This window comes from Saimiri boliviensis, chromosome 2 (genome assembly GCF_048565385.1).
Source record: "Saimiri boliviensis isolate mSaiBol1 chromosome 2, mSaiBol1.pri, whole genome shotgun sequence".
NCBI lineage: Eukaryota > Metazoa > Chordata > Mammalia > Primates > Cebidae > Saimiri > Saimiri boliviensis.
Window position 1 is genome coordinate 175,424,203 of NC_133450.1, and position 20,820 is coordinate 175,445,022.

Here is a 20,820-nt window from a genome sequence, read left to right on the forward strand (position 1 = left end):
ATGAAGAACTTGGGTAACAAGCTTTTCAAATGTCTGTCATATAACCATGTGAAATGGAATATCTGGGACTTAATTGCCAGAAAGAGTGACTAGGAGTGGAGATAGAAGTTTGGGAATGTGTAACAATAGTTGCACAGCACTTGCAATTTTGGCCTTTTTTGGGCTTTTTCCCCCATTTTCAGAGTGGTGGGTGGGGTTGTGGCACTAAGAGAGGACTAATTTGACATGTGGGAAATTCTGCTCTAAAGAATACAGATGTAACTAGGACAGCGGAGATGCCATGCTGTTAGTGGGTAGAAGTCAGCTCATGTTCCTCAAGATTATCTAAACCAGAAATTATCAAGCTTTGGTGTGTGTCAGAATCACCTGGAGAGTTAATAGAGTTAATAGATAATAGAGACCCAGAGGGGTAAAATCTGGACCTGTGTGTGTGTGTGTGTGTGTGTGTGTGTGTGTGTTTACCAAGATCTAGAAAAGATTCTGATAGACCCCAAAATTTGAGAAACACTAGGCTAAACCATATTTTGAAACTTTTATCTCATAGCTAAGTAATGACTATAGTAATAATTATATGCCCTTTTATATAACTTAGGAAAATCTGCTGCTAATTCAAAACTTGAATTAAATGTTTTAAATGTTTTTTTACAATTACTTGAGGCTGACGAATACATTCACACAATGAAATATTTCTAAAATGATTCTATCTCGATTCTTCTAGAGGTAAGGATTAGCACATCCAGGACATCTAGGAAATTCTCCTCAAAGTTGGCTTTTCCTGTGGGAAACAGGCTGAGGAGAAGGAAATGAGTCCCTATCCGCCCTAGAGGGAATACTTACACATATTTTGGAATCAGAGGGTCAGATGCCAATTTCGTCTGTGAGCAGGAGGTACACACCTGTTAGCTATATGTTTTTTTGAAATAGGCTGTACTTGGCCAGATTACAAAAAACATTGTTGTTATGCCATCAAAAAGAGAAGCTGACTTACATGTGAATGACACTTATTAAAGGGGATTTTAGGAAGCTGGACGCTTGAGAAAAGCAAGCCACTGGGAATAGAATATCTCTGCTTATCTTTTTACAAGCCAACAATTATCCCCCACCCCCTCAGGTTGGGCTGGGATTAGATAAGGCAATCAGTTGTAATAGAGTTGATATCTGGGAAGGGGAAGTTTGAGTCATTCAGAGATAAACCTCTTATTATGGTTTCTTTTCCTTGATCATCTTTATCCTTCCACCCCACCCCTACCTTTATGCATAGTGGTCACTGGTGGGGTGAGGAAGGAATGACTTTGGAAGTGCTCCTTAACTAAGCTTTTGTGTGCATTGTCTGAGGCTCACAGCTTTCTTATCAGCAGGCTTTCCTGCCCTGTCATTAGGCCTAGTGGCAAAAGAGGCTGATTCTCATGAACTGACCCATGCTGCGAGCAGGTCACCTCAGATGGAGGCTTGCTGCTTTGTTCAGAGGCTTCTGAGATTCCCAGATGTTGTAGCAAGATGCAAATATGGAGAAAGGCTTTCATTGCTTCTCTGTTCAAAATGGGATTCCATCTGATGACCGAATGCACGGTTTTAGAGGGGCATGGTGGAGTCTTACCTTCTACAATTGGAATTGCAAAAAGAGTCTCTTTGTGAGAGCAATAGTTAATTCTCTCTGAATGTTACTACAGTTTAGAGAGAATAAGTATTTTTCCCTCTCCTTTATATTTCCCCTTCACTTATGCTTAAAAACAGGTAATTGGAGCAGGGCTTCGAAGTGTAATCTTGCCCAAAGGCTAAGCTTGCCACCTAATGACACACGGTTGTTCTCTTCCTTATTGAGGCAGTCTTGCACTCATTATCTCTAAATTAGTTCCCCTTTCTCCTTTGGTTTGTTATTCATCCACCTCCTCTCCTTTTTCATTTGGATTTTTCCAAGTGAACCATGACAAAGTGTGTCTTTGTGAGGTGTGTGTCTGTGCAGCAGTGCATCTGTGTGAGTGAGTGTGCTCCCTGCCCGTGCCCCTCGTTTACATTAAGTGTTTATTTAAGCCAAGGCACTGGAAAATTGACAAATCTTTGGCATTGATTGCCTCATAATGATCCCACGTCAATCCAAGGAGGAATCTAACTGAAAAGTAGAAGGAGCTGTGAGATTGAGTTGCAGGCTTTCCCTTGTCAAGGCCAGATGCAAGTAGCTCAAACTCAGAGAAAAGAGGGGAAACTAGTTTTTGAATGAAAACTGTGAGAGTGTTTGTGTGAAAGTATAATTAAAACTTTAGCATCCTGTTCCATGCAAAGTTTTATGTGCCGTTCATGTGATATTGTATCCAACTGGACGTATAAAATGAGGTAAAAGGAAAATACTGAAGTAGCTTTCTTTGTTTAGACCTGGGTCAGGATCCCTGTTTTACCCCTGGTACCCTACTATTGCTCAGTCCTTCTGAACTTTGGTTTCTTCATATTAAGTAAAAATAATATCAACCTTACAGGTATGTGGTGAGGATGAAAGGAAATATTTAAAGTACTTAATGCAGTGCCCCTTACAATTTAGATAAATTATATTTTTTAATGGCTACGGTTCTTGATTCCCTTATAATAAACTAAATCAAAGCTTGGAAGGTTTTGACTTAATAGCTTGAAAATATGAGTCCACATCTTTTTTTCCCTCTGGGACCATTTCTTTCCTTAGCTTGAAAGGGTACCTGGCATTTTCACTGCATACCTAGCCCTCTGCGGGACAGGTTTTATACTTTTACACACTCTGCAAAGTTACATTGTTATTCCTGTCATGCAGATGAGAAAATGGAGGCTCAGAGAGGTTGAGTAAGTTGCTCAAAATTTCAAAGAAAGTGGTAAAGCAGATATACAAATAAAGGTTTGTCAAATCTCAAAAGTGTATAATACAATTAAGAATTATGGTACACCTTATTCACCTATGTCTGCTTTGAGATAGTTATTTCCTCAGATCAGAATAAAATCTTCTGATTCAGAAGGTTAGTAGACTTATTAGTACAAGAGTTAGCAACTTCACCTTACTGTTTAATTCCTAGAGTATATATGTGATATGTATATTAAATATATCAAACTTATTCTTGATATTATTTGATAGATTCAAGTACTTCTTGTTTACCAAGATGATTTTCTCTAGATGGCCCTATCACACTGTAATGTTTTTTAATACTTGTGCAAACTCAGCAATGGATGATAGTTATTTCTATGATGTAGATGGGATTTACCTCTCGTATACCACATTCTTTTCTCTCTTCTTTATTCTATCTTAGCATTCCAAAGGTAATCATTTCCTCTTGCCTTCACCATATTACAGCTCAAATTTCCTTTCTCTTCATTCACCAATGGGTGCCTTAGTGTTCTTCTGACTGTAGGACTGATAGACTTGTGTTGCTGGTTATGCTTTGTTATTTTTTGGCATTATCCTCGTCCTTATCCTTCAAAAGTACTTCTTTCTCTACCTTTTATCTTTCTTCCATGAGACCAGAGTCAGCAGAGAGGGAATGCAATAGAGTATCTGGGCATAGGGTTAGACACAAAGGTTCCATTTCTAGCTGGGTGGCCTTGGTAAGTAATTTAACATCTCCATGCCCCATTTTTCTCACCAATAAAAACAATCCACTTGTAACTTCCAATGATTCTTTCTTTGTCGTAGCTCAAAAGGCCATTTTTGTGCCATGACCCCCATCAGATGTGCAATCTCTAATTCAAAGAGAGAGTTGGTAGCAGTTATAATATGTATATATAGCATTTTCTATTCCTAAGATTAGTGGGCAGACATCATTATCACTTGCTCCTTCGAAGACAGTGACTTGGGCCAGGTCACCTGGCTAGTCAGTAGCAGAATCAGGGGCTGAATATGATCCTCTCCATTTCTCCATTCTGAATCTTACATTCTTTGCTCTATACCTCAGCAGAGTAAGGTAAACTGGCTGAGGCATGAAAAGAGAAAGATCAAAAGGTTTTTTTTGGATGTGTATGTGAACTGTGCCAGGGGAATGAATTGGTAGTTTGGGACAGTGTAGAAAATTTAATGATGGAAATGATGGTATGAATTTTTCAAAAAGAGAAAAAACTTCCTAATTAATTATTGTTTCATGTCTTACAGTTTCCCTTAAACATCTGTAGGACAACATCAGGGAAAGACAGTGTGCTGGGAGTGAAACCAAAAACTTAATTTCGGCTTGAAATTTCTGAATTTTTCAGTTAAATAACCTAACCTTAAAAATTGCAGTCAAGCAACCACAGCAGCTTAGGGAATTTTCTATGTTTTCTGGAAGGTATTTTCCTGAAAATAAAAACTATTCCTTATTTAAAAATCCATTCTAGGGTTTGTTCAAAGATTAACTTATACAGTCCCTTGAGCTAGAGGGCTAGGGACTTACTATTTTTTTTTTTTATGTCAATATTAATAACTTCTTAGATTGATCCTGTCCTGCCCATGTGAGATAAATCTAGTTTAAATCTGTCTATTGTGTGCTCAGTAGCTTCTATTGGTCATAAAAGAGTTCATTCTCCATTAAAAGATCAGTTACATATTCTAGATTCTTTGTGAAAGAGTCAAATATATTTCTCTTTGTTCAAGCGTGATTTGTTAGTTGCGAGAGTGAAAGGGGAACAGGGAAGTGTTGGGTAGTTTCACGACATGTCATGGAAGTCTAGTGTAATTCATTTGGCTGAGCCATTTCTCATTTAAGGCTTAAACCAATATTTATTTTTGAAAGGAAATTCGACCCATATGTATCTACCTCAGTGGCCTTGTTGGCTCTTATTGCTAGGAATCAGGAAATTACTTTTGCTAACATTACAAAAGACCTAAAGATCAAGTGAATTTTAATCTTGGCAAATGTAGCTTCAACTCTGAAAGGTGGAACATAGGTTCCAGATAATAACAAAAGAAAGATAAACATTATTGGTAAGTGTCTTCCAAGATAAGAAGGCCAGAGAAGACTGTACACATTCTAAGAATTACTGATTGCTTCATTTTGTCCCAAAGCCAATGTAATTTGTTCTTTAATGCAGATTAACACCTGTGTAGTTGACAGTACAAATTGTTCAAGCAAGTGCAGCTATACATGCTAAAATCTTAGTCTGAAAAGTCGTAATACGTTAACATCTTTGATTTTGACTATTTGTGACTTTCAAAGTAAAAATTATGAATGCATCTTGTTTATCTTGAGGAGGTTTACTGTTTTGGTGTGTATTTTTCATACAACACAGGAAAGTTGGCCAGGTGTGGTGGGTCACACCTGTAATCCCAGCACTTTGGGAGGCCAACGCAGGTAGACTACTTGAGGACAGGAATTCGAGACCAGCCTAGCCAACATGGTGAAACCTCGTCTCTACTAAACATACAAAAAAATCTTGCCAGGCATGGTGACAGGAGTCTGTAATCCCAGCTTTTTGGGAGGCTGAGGCAGGAGAATCGTTTGAACCTAGGGAGGCGGAGATTGCAGTGAGTGGAGATTGCACTACTGTACTCCAGCTGGGGTACAGCTGGAGTGAGACTTTGCCTCAAAAAAAAAAAAAAAAAAGTTTTGTAGAACAAAGGACTGTATTTTTATATCATCTTGAAAAACAAACAAAACTACCTTACGCTATTTTCTAAATTGATTAATTCAAGAAAAATATGGCTTCACAGAGCATGTGCGCTACTTTTTCTAATTTACTCTAAATATTTGATGGTTGGAACTTCTGTATTTCTGTCTTTAGCTAATTCAGCCAAAGATTTATCTGTGGAAAAACTGTCTTCATATTGACTGTAGTTGGCCTAAATACGGTGGTAGAAATATCGAAAACTGAGCTAGTCAGACCCAGAGCTGGACTGACAACTTGGTGCCAAGAGATGGGCACACAGTGTGGTGACCTTCTGGAGGTAACTTCTGGCACTTAGTTAAAGCAGGAGTCCTGGACTGGATGAAGTTAGGATGCAATTTGTTTAATATCGTGAGAACTTGAGCATAGAGTGAGTAGGACTTCTTTCTGGTTGGAGCTCAGGCATGATCTGAAAGCCCACTTGCCCTTGCAAGAAGTCTGCAAGATAGTTTCCTCCTTCCAGGTCCTAGGAGCATCCAAGCAAAAATCACACTATAGTAAGTCTTTGACCACAGATACTCCTCTAAGCAGTGGTTCTCAAAGTGTGATTTCTCAGCCAGCACCATCAGCTTAACCTAGAAGGTTGTTAAAAATGCACATTTTTGGGTTTCATCCAAGAAATAATCATAAACTCTGGGAGTGGGGATTAACAATCCATGTTTTAACAAGCCACCCAAGTAATTCCCGTGTGCTGGAGTTGGACAATCATTAGTCTAAAACAGTTGATGTTTTCAGAACTTTGTTGTAAAACTCTACAATAGTATACTATAGTTGCTTGAATTTATGCATATTTCTGTGAATTTAGGCACATATTCTATGTGGGCAGTTAGCTATTAACTGCATGTTTTAAAGGGATAATGGCTTATTTTGTCCTGGGAGTTTCAGTCTCTAACTCCCTGGTCGGTATGGTCAGCTTAACCTTCAAACAGTGGTTATCATCTGTGGTTAGGCTGCCTGGACCTTGCCTAAAAACGCTCCCCGGAAGAGTTAAACTAGATTCAGGTGGCCCAATATGGAAAGGAGGTCTGACAATGTCTTTCTAGGAAGTTCTGAAGCAATAGGTCATGTATTTGTGCTACTGCTCCAGTGGTAACTTTTTGGACCCTAATGGAAATTCTGACTCTCTTTGGGCCTGATAAGAAAGGACCCAGGTTTCTAGACGCTGAAAGCTCTTGGGATAAAGCTCCAACCCTTCTCCACTACTAGAGTATACAGTAATCTTGCTGAAATATTGTTTTAAAAACTTTAAATTCCCCTTTTAGCAAAATTTCACTGAAATTTTGTTTGTTTCTGCTTAATAGAAAGTGGCTTTAAACCTGTTTTTGTACATATTCTGTGGATCTGTATATTTATACAAAAGCCACTCATCTAAAAATACACAAAACTATTATTGCTCCTATTCTGGCACCAGAAAGTCACTCCATCCTAACCCCTGATGGACACATTCTTCAGAGGTCACTCCAGGCAAAGGAAGTTTTTTGTTTTTTGTTTTTGTTGTTGTTATACTGAATTTATTTTTTATTTTTTATTTTTATTGCATTTTAGGTTTTGGGGTACATGTGAAGAACATGCAAGATTGTTGCATAGGTACACACATGGCAGTGTGATTCGCTGCCTTCCTCTCCTTTACCTACATCTGGCGTTTCTCCCCGTGCTATCTCTCCCCAACTCCCCACCCCCACTGTCCCTCCCCCATGAAGGAAGTTTTTATGGCTAGTTGGGCCTTAGTTAAAATCCGTATATGGTCGTGTGGCTGGGGAACTGAGGCTGTGCCACCTGTAAGCTCCAGGATCCCATTGTTACTTCTAGCTTAGGCTTATCTTCTGTTCCCTGAGCTGCATATTTGCCTCCATTTCAGTTTGTAAGACGAGAGAGATCTTTCAAAAATGTAAGAGCCTCAGCCACCAAGTGATACTAGTGTGAGGTAACCATATGATAGAGATAAACTTCCTGCTGGGAAGGAAGCCAAATCCTATCAGTGGCCAGCTTTGGTAGAATATTCTCTGTAAGTGTATTTAATTGAAGATGAATATGCTCAGAGAGAGAGTCAGATACACAAAGTCATCCAAGTACTTAATGAGCAATTTTCTACCATAACATATGCTCAAAGGATTTAATGTCAGGCATTTATACATTATTTGAGTTATTTAATTTAATCCTTGCATTAACCTAATGAGATAGGGGGTCTTATGATCCCTTAGTTTGCAAGATGAGTAAACCAAACCTTACAGAGGTTAGGCGACTCACTGTCAAAGAATAAGTAGAATGAGAACTGCATTCTAACCTTGCACCATGTATTAGTCTGTTTTCATGCTACACAAAGATGTACCTGAGACTCAGTAAATTACAAAGAAAAACAGGTTTAATGGATTCATAGTTCTATGTGGCTGGAGAGCCTTCACAATCATAGTGAAAGGAGAAAGGCACATTTTACATGGTGGCAGGTAAGAGGGAATGAGAGCCGAGTGAAAGGGGAAACCTCTTATAAAACCATCCGATCTCATGAGATTTAAATTTGTTCCATCATTCAATTATCTCCCACTGGGTTGTTCCCACAACACTGGGAATTATGGGAGCTACAGTTCTAGATGAGATTTGGGTGGGGACATGGTTAACCCATACCAGACCATTCTTTTAAAAACCCTGTGCTATTAACCACGGTATCAGCAGTTCCCAATCTATCAGGCCACATACTTCCAACTCCTTTAAAACAAATATTTGAGACTCCCTTTACTATCTGGAAATAAAATGTATCAATAATGTCATCTATCTACACACAAAACTTTAAAAGCTGTACAATGGAATACTGTTCAGCAGTAAAAAGGAGAAAACTACTGAAACTCAAAGCAATATGGATACATCTCAAAAGCACTGTGTTAAGTAAATTTAAACACAAGAGTGCATTCTTTGTGATTCCATTTGTATGATATTTAAGAGCAGGCAGAATCAATTGATGGAATTAGAAATCAGGCACTGGTTGCCTTTAAGAGTAGAGGAGGGAGAGGACTGACAATAAAGAGGCATGAAGGGGGTAGAATGACATAAATACGCTATATCTTGATGGCATTTCGACTGTATGATGCACATATTTGTCAAAGTTCATCAAGATGTACACTAAATATTTGCATTTTACTGTTTGTAATTATAATTCATAAAATAAAAATCAATATAAAACTAAGTGATTTATAGGAGAAATGAAAGGATTTTTAACATAGTATATATATTAATGTTTAGGCTGATGTATACTTGAAGACATATAGATACTTGCATCTACTATTAATAAATTTGGTTTTTCAATTTGTAATTTAATATCGTCAACATATTTTTGTATCATTTTTAAAGAAATTGTTCACATGTGCATACATAGGAACTCATTTAGAATGAGCCAGCCTCAAATGCAGACAGGTACAATGTATCATATTGGGTTCACCAATATCCTGACTACTGTTGTTGATGAATTGATGAACTACTCTTGGAAAAATTCACTAAAATTTTTCTACTTTTTTTTTCTCAACTTATATGGTAGTTTTAATTCTGGAAAATTTAATGAATAAACTATGCGGAACATATTTTGTATTTATAAATAAAGCAGTTGAGTTTAGATATCAGGTAATTATACATTGAGTGTTTATCTGTAAGAATTTCTAGATACTAAAAAACCACGTGAAATGTGGAACACGTCTTCACTATGGAAAAATTTCCTCATGGCAGTATGTCTTGTATCCCCAGCCCATGTCCATCAAATGTATGTAGCACTCTGCCCAATCATTGTGACAACTCCTAACTGCACACATATTGCAAACTCCTCTGGGGAGCAGTACTAGCTGAGCTATGCTTCAGATAGTACTACAAATTTAAAGCTTCTTCTCAAGTGCTACCCCTTGTGCTAAGCCTCCTTTAAACTTTCCCGGGCTCATTAACGTGTCCTTTTCTGTCCTCATAGAATCTTAAGGATATTTTTATCTTAGAAATTATCACGTTATGTTTTATTTTTAGAAATTGTTATTCTACTTGCCTACATCTCTCCCTGAATTATAAGGTCCTTCAGACTGGAAATATTTTTAAAACCCAACACAGTGCAGGCATGCATTTGTTGAAAACATGCATGAATGAATTAAAATAATATTGAATGCTAACACCAAATCTACCAAGTCCACATGATCCACAAAAATAACTGATGTTATTATTTGTTACGCACATACTATTATGTAGTATAGTTGGGCTTTTTTAGGATTAGAGCAAACCGAGATTGAGAAACAAATCATTATTTTAATGAGAACTCTTTTGAAACATGGTACTGGCATTAAAAAGGTAAGTAAGTAGGAATATTTTATATAAAGACCTTCTTCTCATTTTCTTTTACTGGAAATTAAGATGTGATAAGTGCTATATCAATTTTTAACCCCAAGGCATCTCAGTATTATGCAACAAACAAACAAAAGATAGAAAGAGGCAAGATTATATAAGGTGATCTAAATTTATTTGAGAAAACAGAATGTGATTCTTAAGATACTCCTTGGTGTCACCAATGGGAAAGTCTTACACACGCCATTATGCCCAGAAGGGAAGTTTTATTACCTCTGCACCTAAAGCCTTATCTAGGTTCTTACTTCTTGTTATCTATAAACAGTCTCAACCTGGTCAGCATTCTGGTTGCTAGGCATATGGATATGTCACCATCCTAATCATTAAGTGGGCTTTAAAACTGTGATTAGATGAACTTTCCTGATTTCCAGTCCGTCTTGCTGTTTAGAAGATTGAATGACTTTTCAGACCTCTCACCTCTTTAGAAACAAAAAGGTACAGTGTAGGTATTCATCAAATCTCAGGCAAGCTACCATGGCTTTGCTCGGCAAATATGAGAGTTAGGATCTGTGTGTTTACTTTTCCTCATAAACCAGTAAGGGCTAATAGAATTAAGATTCACAGAAAGACTCACATTTTGAGGTATGTTTTACTGTAAATGTAAACAAAAATAGAACACTAGAGAAATGTCACAGTTATAAGTATATAAAGTCCCTTTTGAAGATTTTTTTTTCTTTTACATGAAAGCTTGGAATTCAGATCTGGTTTGGGGAAGCCAAAAACAAAGGCCAGATCTGTTACAATCTGTCCTATCACTCTTTGGGGTGGTAGGAAATTATTCCTGTATATAATTTTGCTGAAGTTTTGGCTGGGGTATTCTGGGGACAAGTTTAGTGGACTCTTTGGGATTACCAGGCACTTGGACTCAAGGATAGGATATTCTAATTTTGTCATTGTATTTGGGGCATTTTAGTGATGAAGAATCTTTAGAAGTGTCTGGGGATAGTAGTTTTAGGGCCAAGTGAGAACACTTCAGTGTGTACTTTCTTTGCTTTTTTTTTTTTTTTTTTGAGACGGAGTTTCACTCTTGTTACCCAGGCTGGAGTGCAATGGCGTGATCTTGGCTCACCACAACCTCTGCCTCCTGGGTTCAGGCAATTCTCCTGCCTCAGCCTCCTGAGTAGCTGGGATTACAGGCATGCACCACCATGCCCAGCTAATTTTTTGTATTTTTAGTAGAGATGGGGTTTCACCATGTTGACCAGGATGGTCTCGATCTCTTGACCTTGTGATCCACCTGCCTCGGCCTCCCAAAGTGCTGGGATTACAGGCTTGAGCCACCGCGCCCAGCCCAGTGTGTACTTTAATACATAATGAAAAAGCCTCTGTTTTCAAAATACCTTTGTTCATGTATTTCATTTCTCTGGACATTTTATCTCCACTTACTAACATTTGTAAAGATTCTTAGAAGGTATATTGAATAGAATCTGGAAAGCACATTGATTATTTCTGGAAAAAGTATATAGCAACTCCTAAACAAGGGGAAGCATTTTTATGATATCTTTGTTCCATAAATCGTTATTACTAATAACATTTTTAGGAGAAATAAAATGATCCTACAGAATTAGGTAAGTCCAAGGTTTGTAAATGTACAATTCCTTGTGCAGTTTTCTCACACACAATTGATCAATAGTCGGTCAAATAGCTGAGGGAGAACCTTAGCAGATCTCGGGGGTTCTCTCTCTGTTCCTCTTTCTCCTCTATGACATTCAGCCCTGAGAACTCTAGTCATGATATTCTTTCCAGATTTTCAGCTTTTTCAGTTCTTTCAGATGCTAAAAGCCTATTAAAACTAGAACAAAACTGAATTTCTACAGCTGAAATATTCACTGTAAGAATTTCATAATACAATCAGAAGTATTGACAGAAGAATAGACCAAGCTAAGGAAACAATCTCAGAACTTGAATACCCATCCTTTAACTCAATTTACATAAAAATGAAGAAAAAAAATTTTAAATGAACAAAATCTCAGTAAATATGTAAAGAGGCCAAATCTTCAATTCTTTGGCATTCTTGAGAAAGAGAGAATAAGCAATTTGGAAAATATATTTGAGGATACACTCCTTGAAAATATTCCTAATATTACTAGAGAAGTTGACATGCAAATTCAAGAAATACAGAGAACCCTGACTATATACTATACAAGACAATCATCCCCAAGGCACATAGTCATCAGATTCACCAAGGACAACACAAAAGCAAACATCTTAAAGGCAGCTAGAAAGAAAGGGGAAGACATGTACAGAGGGAACCCCACTGGGCTACCAACAGACATCTCTGATACCTTAAAAACCAGAAGAAATTTGGTGCCTATTTTCACATCCTTAAAGTAAAGAAATTTCAGTGAAGAATTTAATATTATGCCAAACTAAGCTTCATAAGTGAAGGAGAAATAAAATCCTTCTCAGACAAGCAATACTGAGGGAATTCATTTTAACTAGACCAGTTTTATAGGAGGTCTTTAAGGGAACCCTAAACATGGAATCAAAAGAACAACACCTACTACCACAAAAACACACTTAACCACAGAGGCTACAGGCACTATGAAGCAACTAAACAATCAAGTCTGCATAATAACCAACTAGCAACATGATGACAGGATTCAAGTCTCACATATGAATACTAGCCTCGACTGTAAATGAACTAAATACCCCACTTAAAAGACACAGAGTGGCAACAAGGATAAAAAGACCCAACCATATGCTGTCTTCAAGAAATGTGCCATTTCACATATAATACCACCTATAGGCTCAACATAAAGGTAGGGAGAAAGATTTGCCATGCAAACAGAGGACAAAAAAGATAAAAAAAAAAGAGTTGCTACTTTTATATCTGATAAAACAGACTATAAACAGGCCTGGTGTTGTGGCTCACGCCTGTAATCCCAGCACTTTGGGAGGCTGAGGCAGGTGGATCACTTAAGGTGAGGCATTTGAGAGCAGCCTGGCCAACATGATGAAACCCCGTCTTTACTAAAAGTACAAAAATCAGTCAGACCTTGTGGTGGGATCCTGTAATCCCAGCTATTGGGGAAGCTGAGGCAGGAGAATTACTTGAACCTGGGAGGCGGAGTTGCAGTGAGCCAAGATCGCACCATTGCTCTCCAGCCTGGCTGATAAGAGTGAAACTTCATCTAAAAACAAACAAACAAACAAACAATAAACCAATAAAAATAAAGGATAAAGAAGGGCATTACATAATGATAAAGGGTACAATCCGAAAAGAAGACATAACAATCCTAAATATACACCCATCGTTTTGGCACCTAGATTAATAAAACAAGTTCTTCTTGGCCTACAAAAGGACTTAGACAACCACATGGTAATAGTGAGAGACTTCCACACCCTGCTAACGGTGTGAGACAGATCATTGAGGCAGAAAACTAAGGAAGAAACTCTGGACTTAAACTTTATACTTGACCAATTGGACGTAATAGACATCCACAGAACACTCCACACAACAACTGTAGAATGTACACTCTTCTCATCTGCATGTAGAACACATTCTGATATGACCACATGCTCAGTCATAAGGCAAGTTTCAATAAATTTAAAAAATAATTAAAATCATATCAAGTATGGTTTCAGACCACAGTGCCATAAAAATACAAATTAATATATGGAAGCTCTCTCAAAACTACACAAATATCTGGAAACTAAACAACTTGCTCATGAATAACTCTTTGGTGAACATCAAAATTGAGGCAGAATTTTACAAAAATCCTTGACATTGATAAATATAGACATACAAGTTGCCAAAATATCTGGGATGCAACTAAAACTGTGTGAAGAGGAAAGTTTATCACACTGTTACTTTCATCAAGAAGTTAGAGTGTAGCAACTTAATATTACACCTACAGGAAGTAGAAGAAAAAGAACAAACCAATCCCAAAGGTAGCAGAGAAAAATAAATAACTAAAATTAGAGAAGAACTGAGTAAAACTGAGATGCAAAAGTTCATACAGAAGATCAATGAAACCAAGAATTGGTTGTTTGAAAAAAATAAACATTATTGATAAACCACTAGCTAGATTGTCAAGGAAAAATGCCAGAGAAGATCCAAATAAGTACAATCAGAAATGACAAAGATGATATTACAGCTGATCCCACAGAAATACAAAAGATCATCAGAGAATACTATAAACAATGCTATCCACACAAATTAGAAATTCTAGAGGAAATGGTTACATTCTTGGAAACATACACTCTCCCCAGATTGAATCAAGAAGAGACTGAAACCCTGAGTAGGTTAATATTGAGCTCTGAAGTTGAATTAGTAATAAAAAGTATACCAAGTAGGGAAAGCCCTGGGCCATATAGAGTCACAATCAAATTGTACTAGACATGCAGAGAAGAACTGTACCAATCCTACTGAAATTATTCCAAAAAATAAAGGAGGAGGGTCTCCTGCCTAATTCATTCTATGAAGTCAGTATCACTCAGATACCAAATTTGTCAAAGATACAACAACAACAAGAGAAAACATTAGGTGAATATCTCTGATAAATGTAAGTTCAAAAATCCTTAACAAAATGCTACCAAACTGAATCCAGCAGCACATCAAAAAGTTAATTCGCCATAATTAAGTAAGCTTTATTCCTGGGATGCAAAGCTAGTTCAACATACGCAAATTGATATATGTGATTCATCACAGAAACAATTAAAGGCAAAACCATGTAATCATCTCAATAGATACAGAAAAAGCTTTTGCTAAAATTTAACATCCTTTCAAGATAAAAACCTTCAGCAAGCTAGGCATCAAAGGAACATACCTCAAAAAATAAGGGCTGTCTATGACATAGCCACAGCCAACTTCACACTGAATGGGCAAAAGCGGGAACCATTCCCCTTGAGAATCAGAACAAGACAAGGATGCCTACTCTCACCACTCCTATTCAACTTAGTATTGGAAGTCCTAGCCAGATCAATCAGGCAAAAGAAAGAAAGAAATGGCCTCCAAATAGAAAAGCAATGAGTCAACTGTCTCTTTTCACTGACAATATGTATATTCTATACCCAGAAAACCCTAAATAATGACAAAAGGCTCCTAGAACTGATCATTAACTTTAGTAAAGTTTCAGGACACAAAATCAATGTACAAATATCAATAGCATTCACATACACCAATACAGTTCAGGCTGAGAGTCAAATCCAGAACACAGCTCATTTACAATAGCCACAAAGAGTAACACAATTAACCGAAAAGGTGAAAGATCTCTGCAAAGAGAACTACAAAACACTGTTGAAAGAAATCAGTGCAAATAAATGGAAAAACATTCCATGCTTATGGATTGGAAAAATCAATATGATTGAAATGGCCACACTGCCCAAAACAATTTACAGATTCAGTGCTATTCCTATCAAATTACCAATGTCATTTTTCACAGAATTAGAAAAATGCTATTTTAAAATTTATATGGAATCAAACAAGAGGTCATATAGCCAGCGCAATTCTAAACAAAAAGAAAAAAGCCAGAGTTATCACACTATTCAATTTCAGATAATACTGTAAAGCTACAGTAACCAAAACATCATGATATTGGTATAAAAACAGATACGTAGACCAATGGAACAGAATAGAAAACTCAGAAATAAACCAGGCAGGAGAATCGCTTGAACCAGGAGGCAGAGGTTGTAGTGAGCCAAGATGGCATCATTGTACTCCAGCCTGTGCAACAAGAGTGAAACTCTGTCTCAAAAAGAAAAAAAGGTATCACCACTTTTTCTTATCTCTTGTTCTAATATAATCATAAATGTTTACCTCAACATCCCACGTGATTTTCTGATGCATAGTCAGGGGACTTCATGACTCATATAGTGTTGTACTCTCATATAGTCACTTACTAGATTTATGTGGATTTGGGAGTTAGGTTGCCAAAATAAGACCAACAGCTGAAGGAGGTGCCGAACTGCGAGAAGCACAAAACATGCCACACCTCATAGATTTCATATCTAAGAGCTCTGTTCAGGGGCATGGTACCACAAAGGTAAGCACAGGAGGCAGTCTTCATTTCAGTTGGAAGAAGTACTGAATGTCAAGCAGTGTCTTGGTTCTTTCTCCAACACCCTCATGTCCTGGAGCAAGGAAGGTGCCACTACTGAAGGTTTTTATTCTGGGTTTCAGAGAGAAATTTATTATCTTCTTTCTCCAGGGCATCTAGAGTTAGGAGTGCTAGCTCTGCCCCAGTGCAGATAGATGCAATTCCATTTATATTTACTAGTTCACACATTGTAGAATGCAATAAATAAGCAACCAATTGTGTTGTGATGAGCCTGAATTTGTTAAGAGAATGTGTCTATAAACTATGTTAAATTTTCCACTTTGTAAATATTCCCCAACGTGGTACAGAACACATTTGATCTATTTTCTGGCTCTCTGAAGAAACTAGTAAGTCTCAAGCAAGTCTTCGTCATCTCTGTCTCAAATATAATCATTTCAATTCAAGGACTACTTATTGAGCCCTTATGATGTTGTAGACTATGGAAAGCAAAGGGCTAGGGTTCAAAAAATAAAAGACTGCATCTGTAACCTCAAGAAGCTCACAGTTCTTAATGTTTCTGAAAGGAAATCATTAGTTTGATGTAGTCTATATGGTTATGATTAGATAATAGGACAAAATTTTGTTTTGCCTCTATTCCTTTGTTTTCTCTTATACTTATGGATAGGAGAACAGAGACCACAAACATTTTTTTCTGTCCCATCTTTGACCCCCTTCCTTAGCTTTCCTAGATTTTGTTTCTATTTTTTCAATGCATTCTGTAGAAGATAACCTTATTCCATGTCTTCACATTTCCACTGAGGGAATGTAATTTATATCTGATTCCCATAGCTGGAAGTACTGGAATGAACTCTTTCAAAGAATCTATCCACTCATTAGAAACATGAGTAACTATTCTTGTTAAATTGGTGAGACTTTGTTATCTCTTGGGCAATGTAATCTAGGGGGCAGAGTTAGTCCATTGAAAGCCAATATAGAGTAGAGGATCCATTTTTTATCTCTTATTTTATTAGTTCTATTTGCACTAGATGAGGAAGACATTTCTATTTCAACCAACTACATGCTAAGTTTCTGGATCTTGGCCCTCTGTGTTGGAAGAGCACTACTCTCCATAATCTCTTCCAGAAACTAGAAAAGCATGTTAGCTCTTACTTGTCCTACAGACTAATTCTCTTCAATTCAAGAAGTGATGATGCATTCACCAAATTTAGTTCTTTCAGAGGGCCTTGTGTTTTGAGGATAATTGTCCCACAATTATTAAAATAAACACTTTGTCTTTGATTCCTTGTTACTTTTGTTTTTATTTGATTCATTCAACAAACATTTATTGAGCATCTATTATGTGCTAAGTGCTAATATATATGGTGAATGAGAAAGGTTTTCTGAAACATTAAAAAGTTTTAAAACCCAATAATATGTAATGTAGTAAAAATATAATAGGGTCATGTGATGGAGATTGGCTATAGAGCTCTTTAAATTACATATTTAAGGAAGCACTTTCTAAGAGGTGATGTTTAAGCTGAATCTTAAATGATGCAGTTTAATGTGAGGGAGCAACTAAGTATGACAGAAGCACTTAAAGGAAGATCTGAAGAGTGACACTGGTGGAGAAAACAGCCTCCATAGAAGCTCAAGAGCTTAACATAGCAGAAGGGAGACTAGTGAGTGGTTAGCAGAGGGAAAAGATAAGAGATAAAGGGATGAAGGGCATCCTCTAAAGTAATTTGTAGTAGCACTGCTGACTCCCCCTTTTTTTTTGCCTCCTGTACTTAGTTTCTATTAATGCTTTCCACAACTGATTTCTTTCTCCTGAGCCTCAATTTTTTCATATAATATAGAACTCCCTAATGTAACTAATTTTTATAGGCTGTAACCTTTGCATATAAAGTCAGAATTAGTCATATTTCTTTCCTGAAAGATTTTTAACTAGAGTGTAATAATTGGTATTTTTTGAATTTTGTGTTTATTTTCATTTGTATCACTGAGTCAAAAATTATTATTCTTGATATTTAAACCCAAAATATTCTTACAAAGGAGCTTTTAAAACAGTTATACATCGTAAAAGATGGATGAGTTATTTTATGAAACTCATACTCTTCCTTGTACTTCTTATTATTAAACATAATAGGATGAGCTTTCTTTCTTTGTCTGTCTTTAGGTTTCTCTGGGTTTTATTTTAGTTCTTTCAATAGGCATTCTTCTCAGCAGTCACTCCATTATACAATTGCAGCAAGTGACCCTTACCACACTTAGAGAATAAGTGGTTCTTTATGCAATGATTTACCAAAAGAAAACTTATCTTTGAGTATAAGCGTGGGATTCCTCAGTTAAATGTATGTTTGTCATTGCCAGGTACCTAAACAGACAGTTGTTTCACCACCGAATAATGGTCTGAATGAAATGCCTAAGCATTCACAGTGGTCTGAAGAGAAAGTAAGAGGCGTCTGTCAGGATCCTCCAAGCAGTTCAACTTCCTAATCAGAACATCTGAATTCCTGAGTAAAAGATAAGAAAAAAACCTTGCCACTCATAAGCCAGTCACTCATCAGTAATAAAGCAAATGTTTAAACAAGATACACTTAGCCATGTCTGTCAGCCTGTCATTTAGTGAAGAGGTAGGGGTGCAGTGGGAAGGAAGAACAGATGAGGGAGAGAAGTAGAGAGTCCTGTTAGACCTTAGTGCCTGAGCAACTGATGTGCAGAAATACAGGATAAGACTTAAAACAACAATGTGGCAGCCTAAGACATTGCTGCAGTGTGAGACAGTAGCTATTAACTTACTGATTTTGAAAGATGTCTAGAGCAAAGACTAGGACAGTGCTAGTTAAGCAGACAGAGAGGACACATTTTATACTATCTTCCATATTCATTACTTTGGTGGGCACTAGGCACATTTGGTCTGGTTATATAAGTTTTTGTGGGTCATATCCAGAGAATAATTTTTCCAAGAAGCTATTTTTGTTTGTTTGTTTGGCTTTGTTGTAGTGGAAATGAGGTGTTTGGTGTCTGGTGCCAGGCAAACAGCTCAGTATTTCTGAAGTCTGATTTTCACATTTGTAAAATGGTGACAGTGATATATACCTTCTTATAAAAACTGGAAATTAAGTATGTAAAATGCATAATACAGCATTCATTAGTGTTGCATGTGTGTCTTCTTGGTAGTTGGGATTGTTACCAATAACATATTTTGGAGTTAGTGTAGGAGCATGAGACTCTAAGGAGAATGGTCCACGGAAATGTAATAAGAATATCTGAGATCCTGGGTATTGTACTAAGCATATGCATTTGGCATAAGAGACAGTTATATAGCACCAGTGACCACTGAAGTGTGTACTAATGTTATGTTTGCATTTGGTAATGTCTAAGCAATGTGGGGTTGCCTTTCAGTCTGTTTTGCCAGAGGATGCTTGGGGAGGAGAGTTAATGTGCAGACTCCTGTTTGTACACACATGAATGTTTTATAAGTTGATGGATGTGCATGGAGAGGGGGCTGCATCTGCCCATATGCAGTCATCTGTTCTATGCAAAGCACTTACTTGCTTATGAGGAATTTCAAATAGAAACCAAAATAATAGAATAATTTTCAGGTATATTATGATATTTAAAATCTGCTGCCAATGTAGCCATAGAGGATCCATAGGAGGGCTTCAGAGGGTCCTTGAAACTCATTGAAACTATATGTAAAATTTTATATACATATTTTTCTAGTGCCTAATTTTCATAGTTTCTGTTTCCAAAAAATGTTTCTGATTACAAAAAGCTAAAAATCCCCATTTTATATTATAAAATTCAATAAGATAAAAACTGACCGACCTTAATAAGATTTGGATGTCTGACGTTTGGTAGACAGGTGTGTTCCTTCTATTGGATCTATTTTTATTCTTTGAATCACCGTAACCAGTTATCAGTATCAGTAAACCAGCTGTAAAATATCAACCTGAAATATTCCCTATAGTTTCCATCTAGTACTTTTTTTTTCAGAATCCCTTCCTGTTTGGTTCCTTTTTGATTTCAAAATTTTTAACATTGAATTATAACCAGTTTTCAGGTACTGGAAGAAACTGATTGGAGCTGAGTCATATAAAAACAAATGGAATAAAAAGCTAGATGGTTGAAAAGGCCTCTAGAGAGTTCTGTGTGGATTTATGAAATAAATTTGTTGAATTAGGCATACAAATAGTTTGGAGGCTGATGAAATAAAGGCTGACTCATAACAGTTCCTGCAAGGCAAAGTGTATGTCAGTTTCTAACTCATGAACAAGCAAACAAGTTAATTCCTACATTGATTTTGGCAAAGAATATCTCCTTAAGAATTTAGTCACTAAGTCTAGAAATTTGCATTTTTTAGCCTTAAGAGAAAGTAATAGAAGATATGTATTAAATTATCTTGTTTAATCTTCACAGATATATAATGAAGAAAATACCATTTTTCCCCTGTTTTAAACTTGAGGAAGTTAATAACTGAATAGATTAGGCAACTTGAGAGAAGTTCCATCATAAATAATGGAGCCAGGAATGAAAGGTTGTCTCATTATAACATTACCAAAGAAAGGACAGTAAAACCTCAAACAACATCAGTAGCTAAGGGACATGGTTGACGATTAGTATCAATAATGCCATTACTAAATATTACACGAGTCAATAGATAAAGTATTAACTGCTGCACGATAGAGGCAAAAGTAATAAAACTGGCAAGAGATAAGATATTAAAAGCAAAGAGACATTTACAACTCAGTAGCTATAAGTTTAGAGCCTTTCTCACCTCCCACAGGGGATACTATATTTATTATTTTTAATTTATTTCCAACATTTCAGTATGGTATTTAATTTTAAGCTGTGTTAATGTTATTTTTGTAAAATACATCTTAAC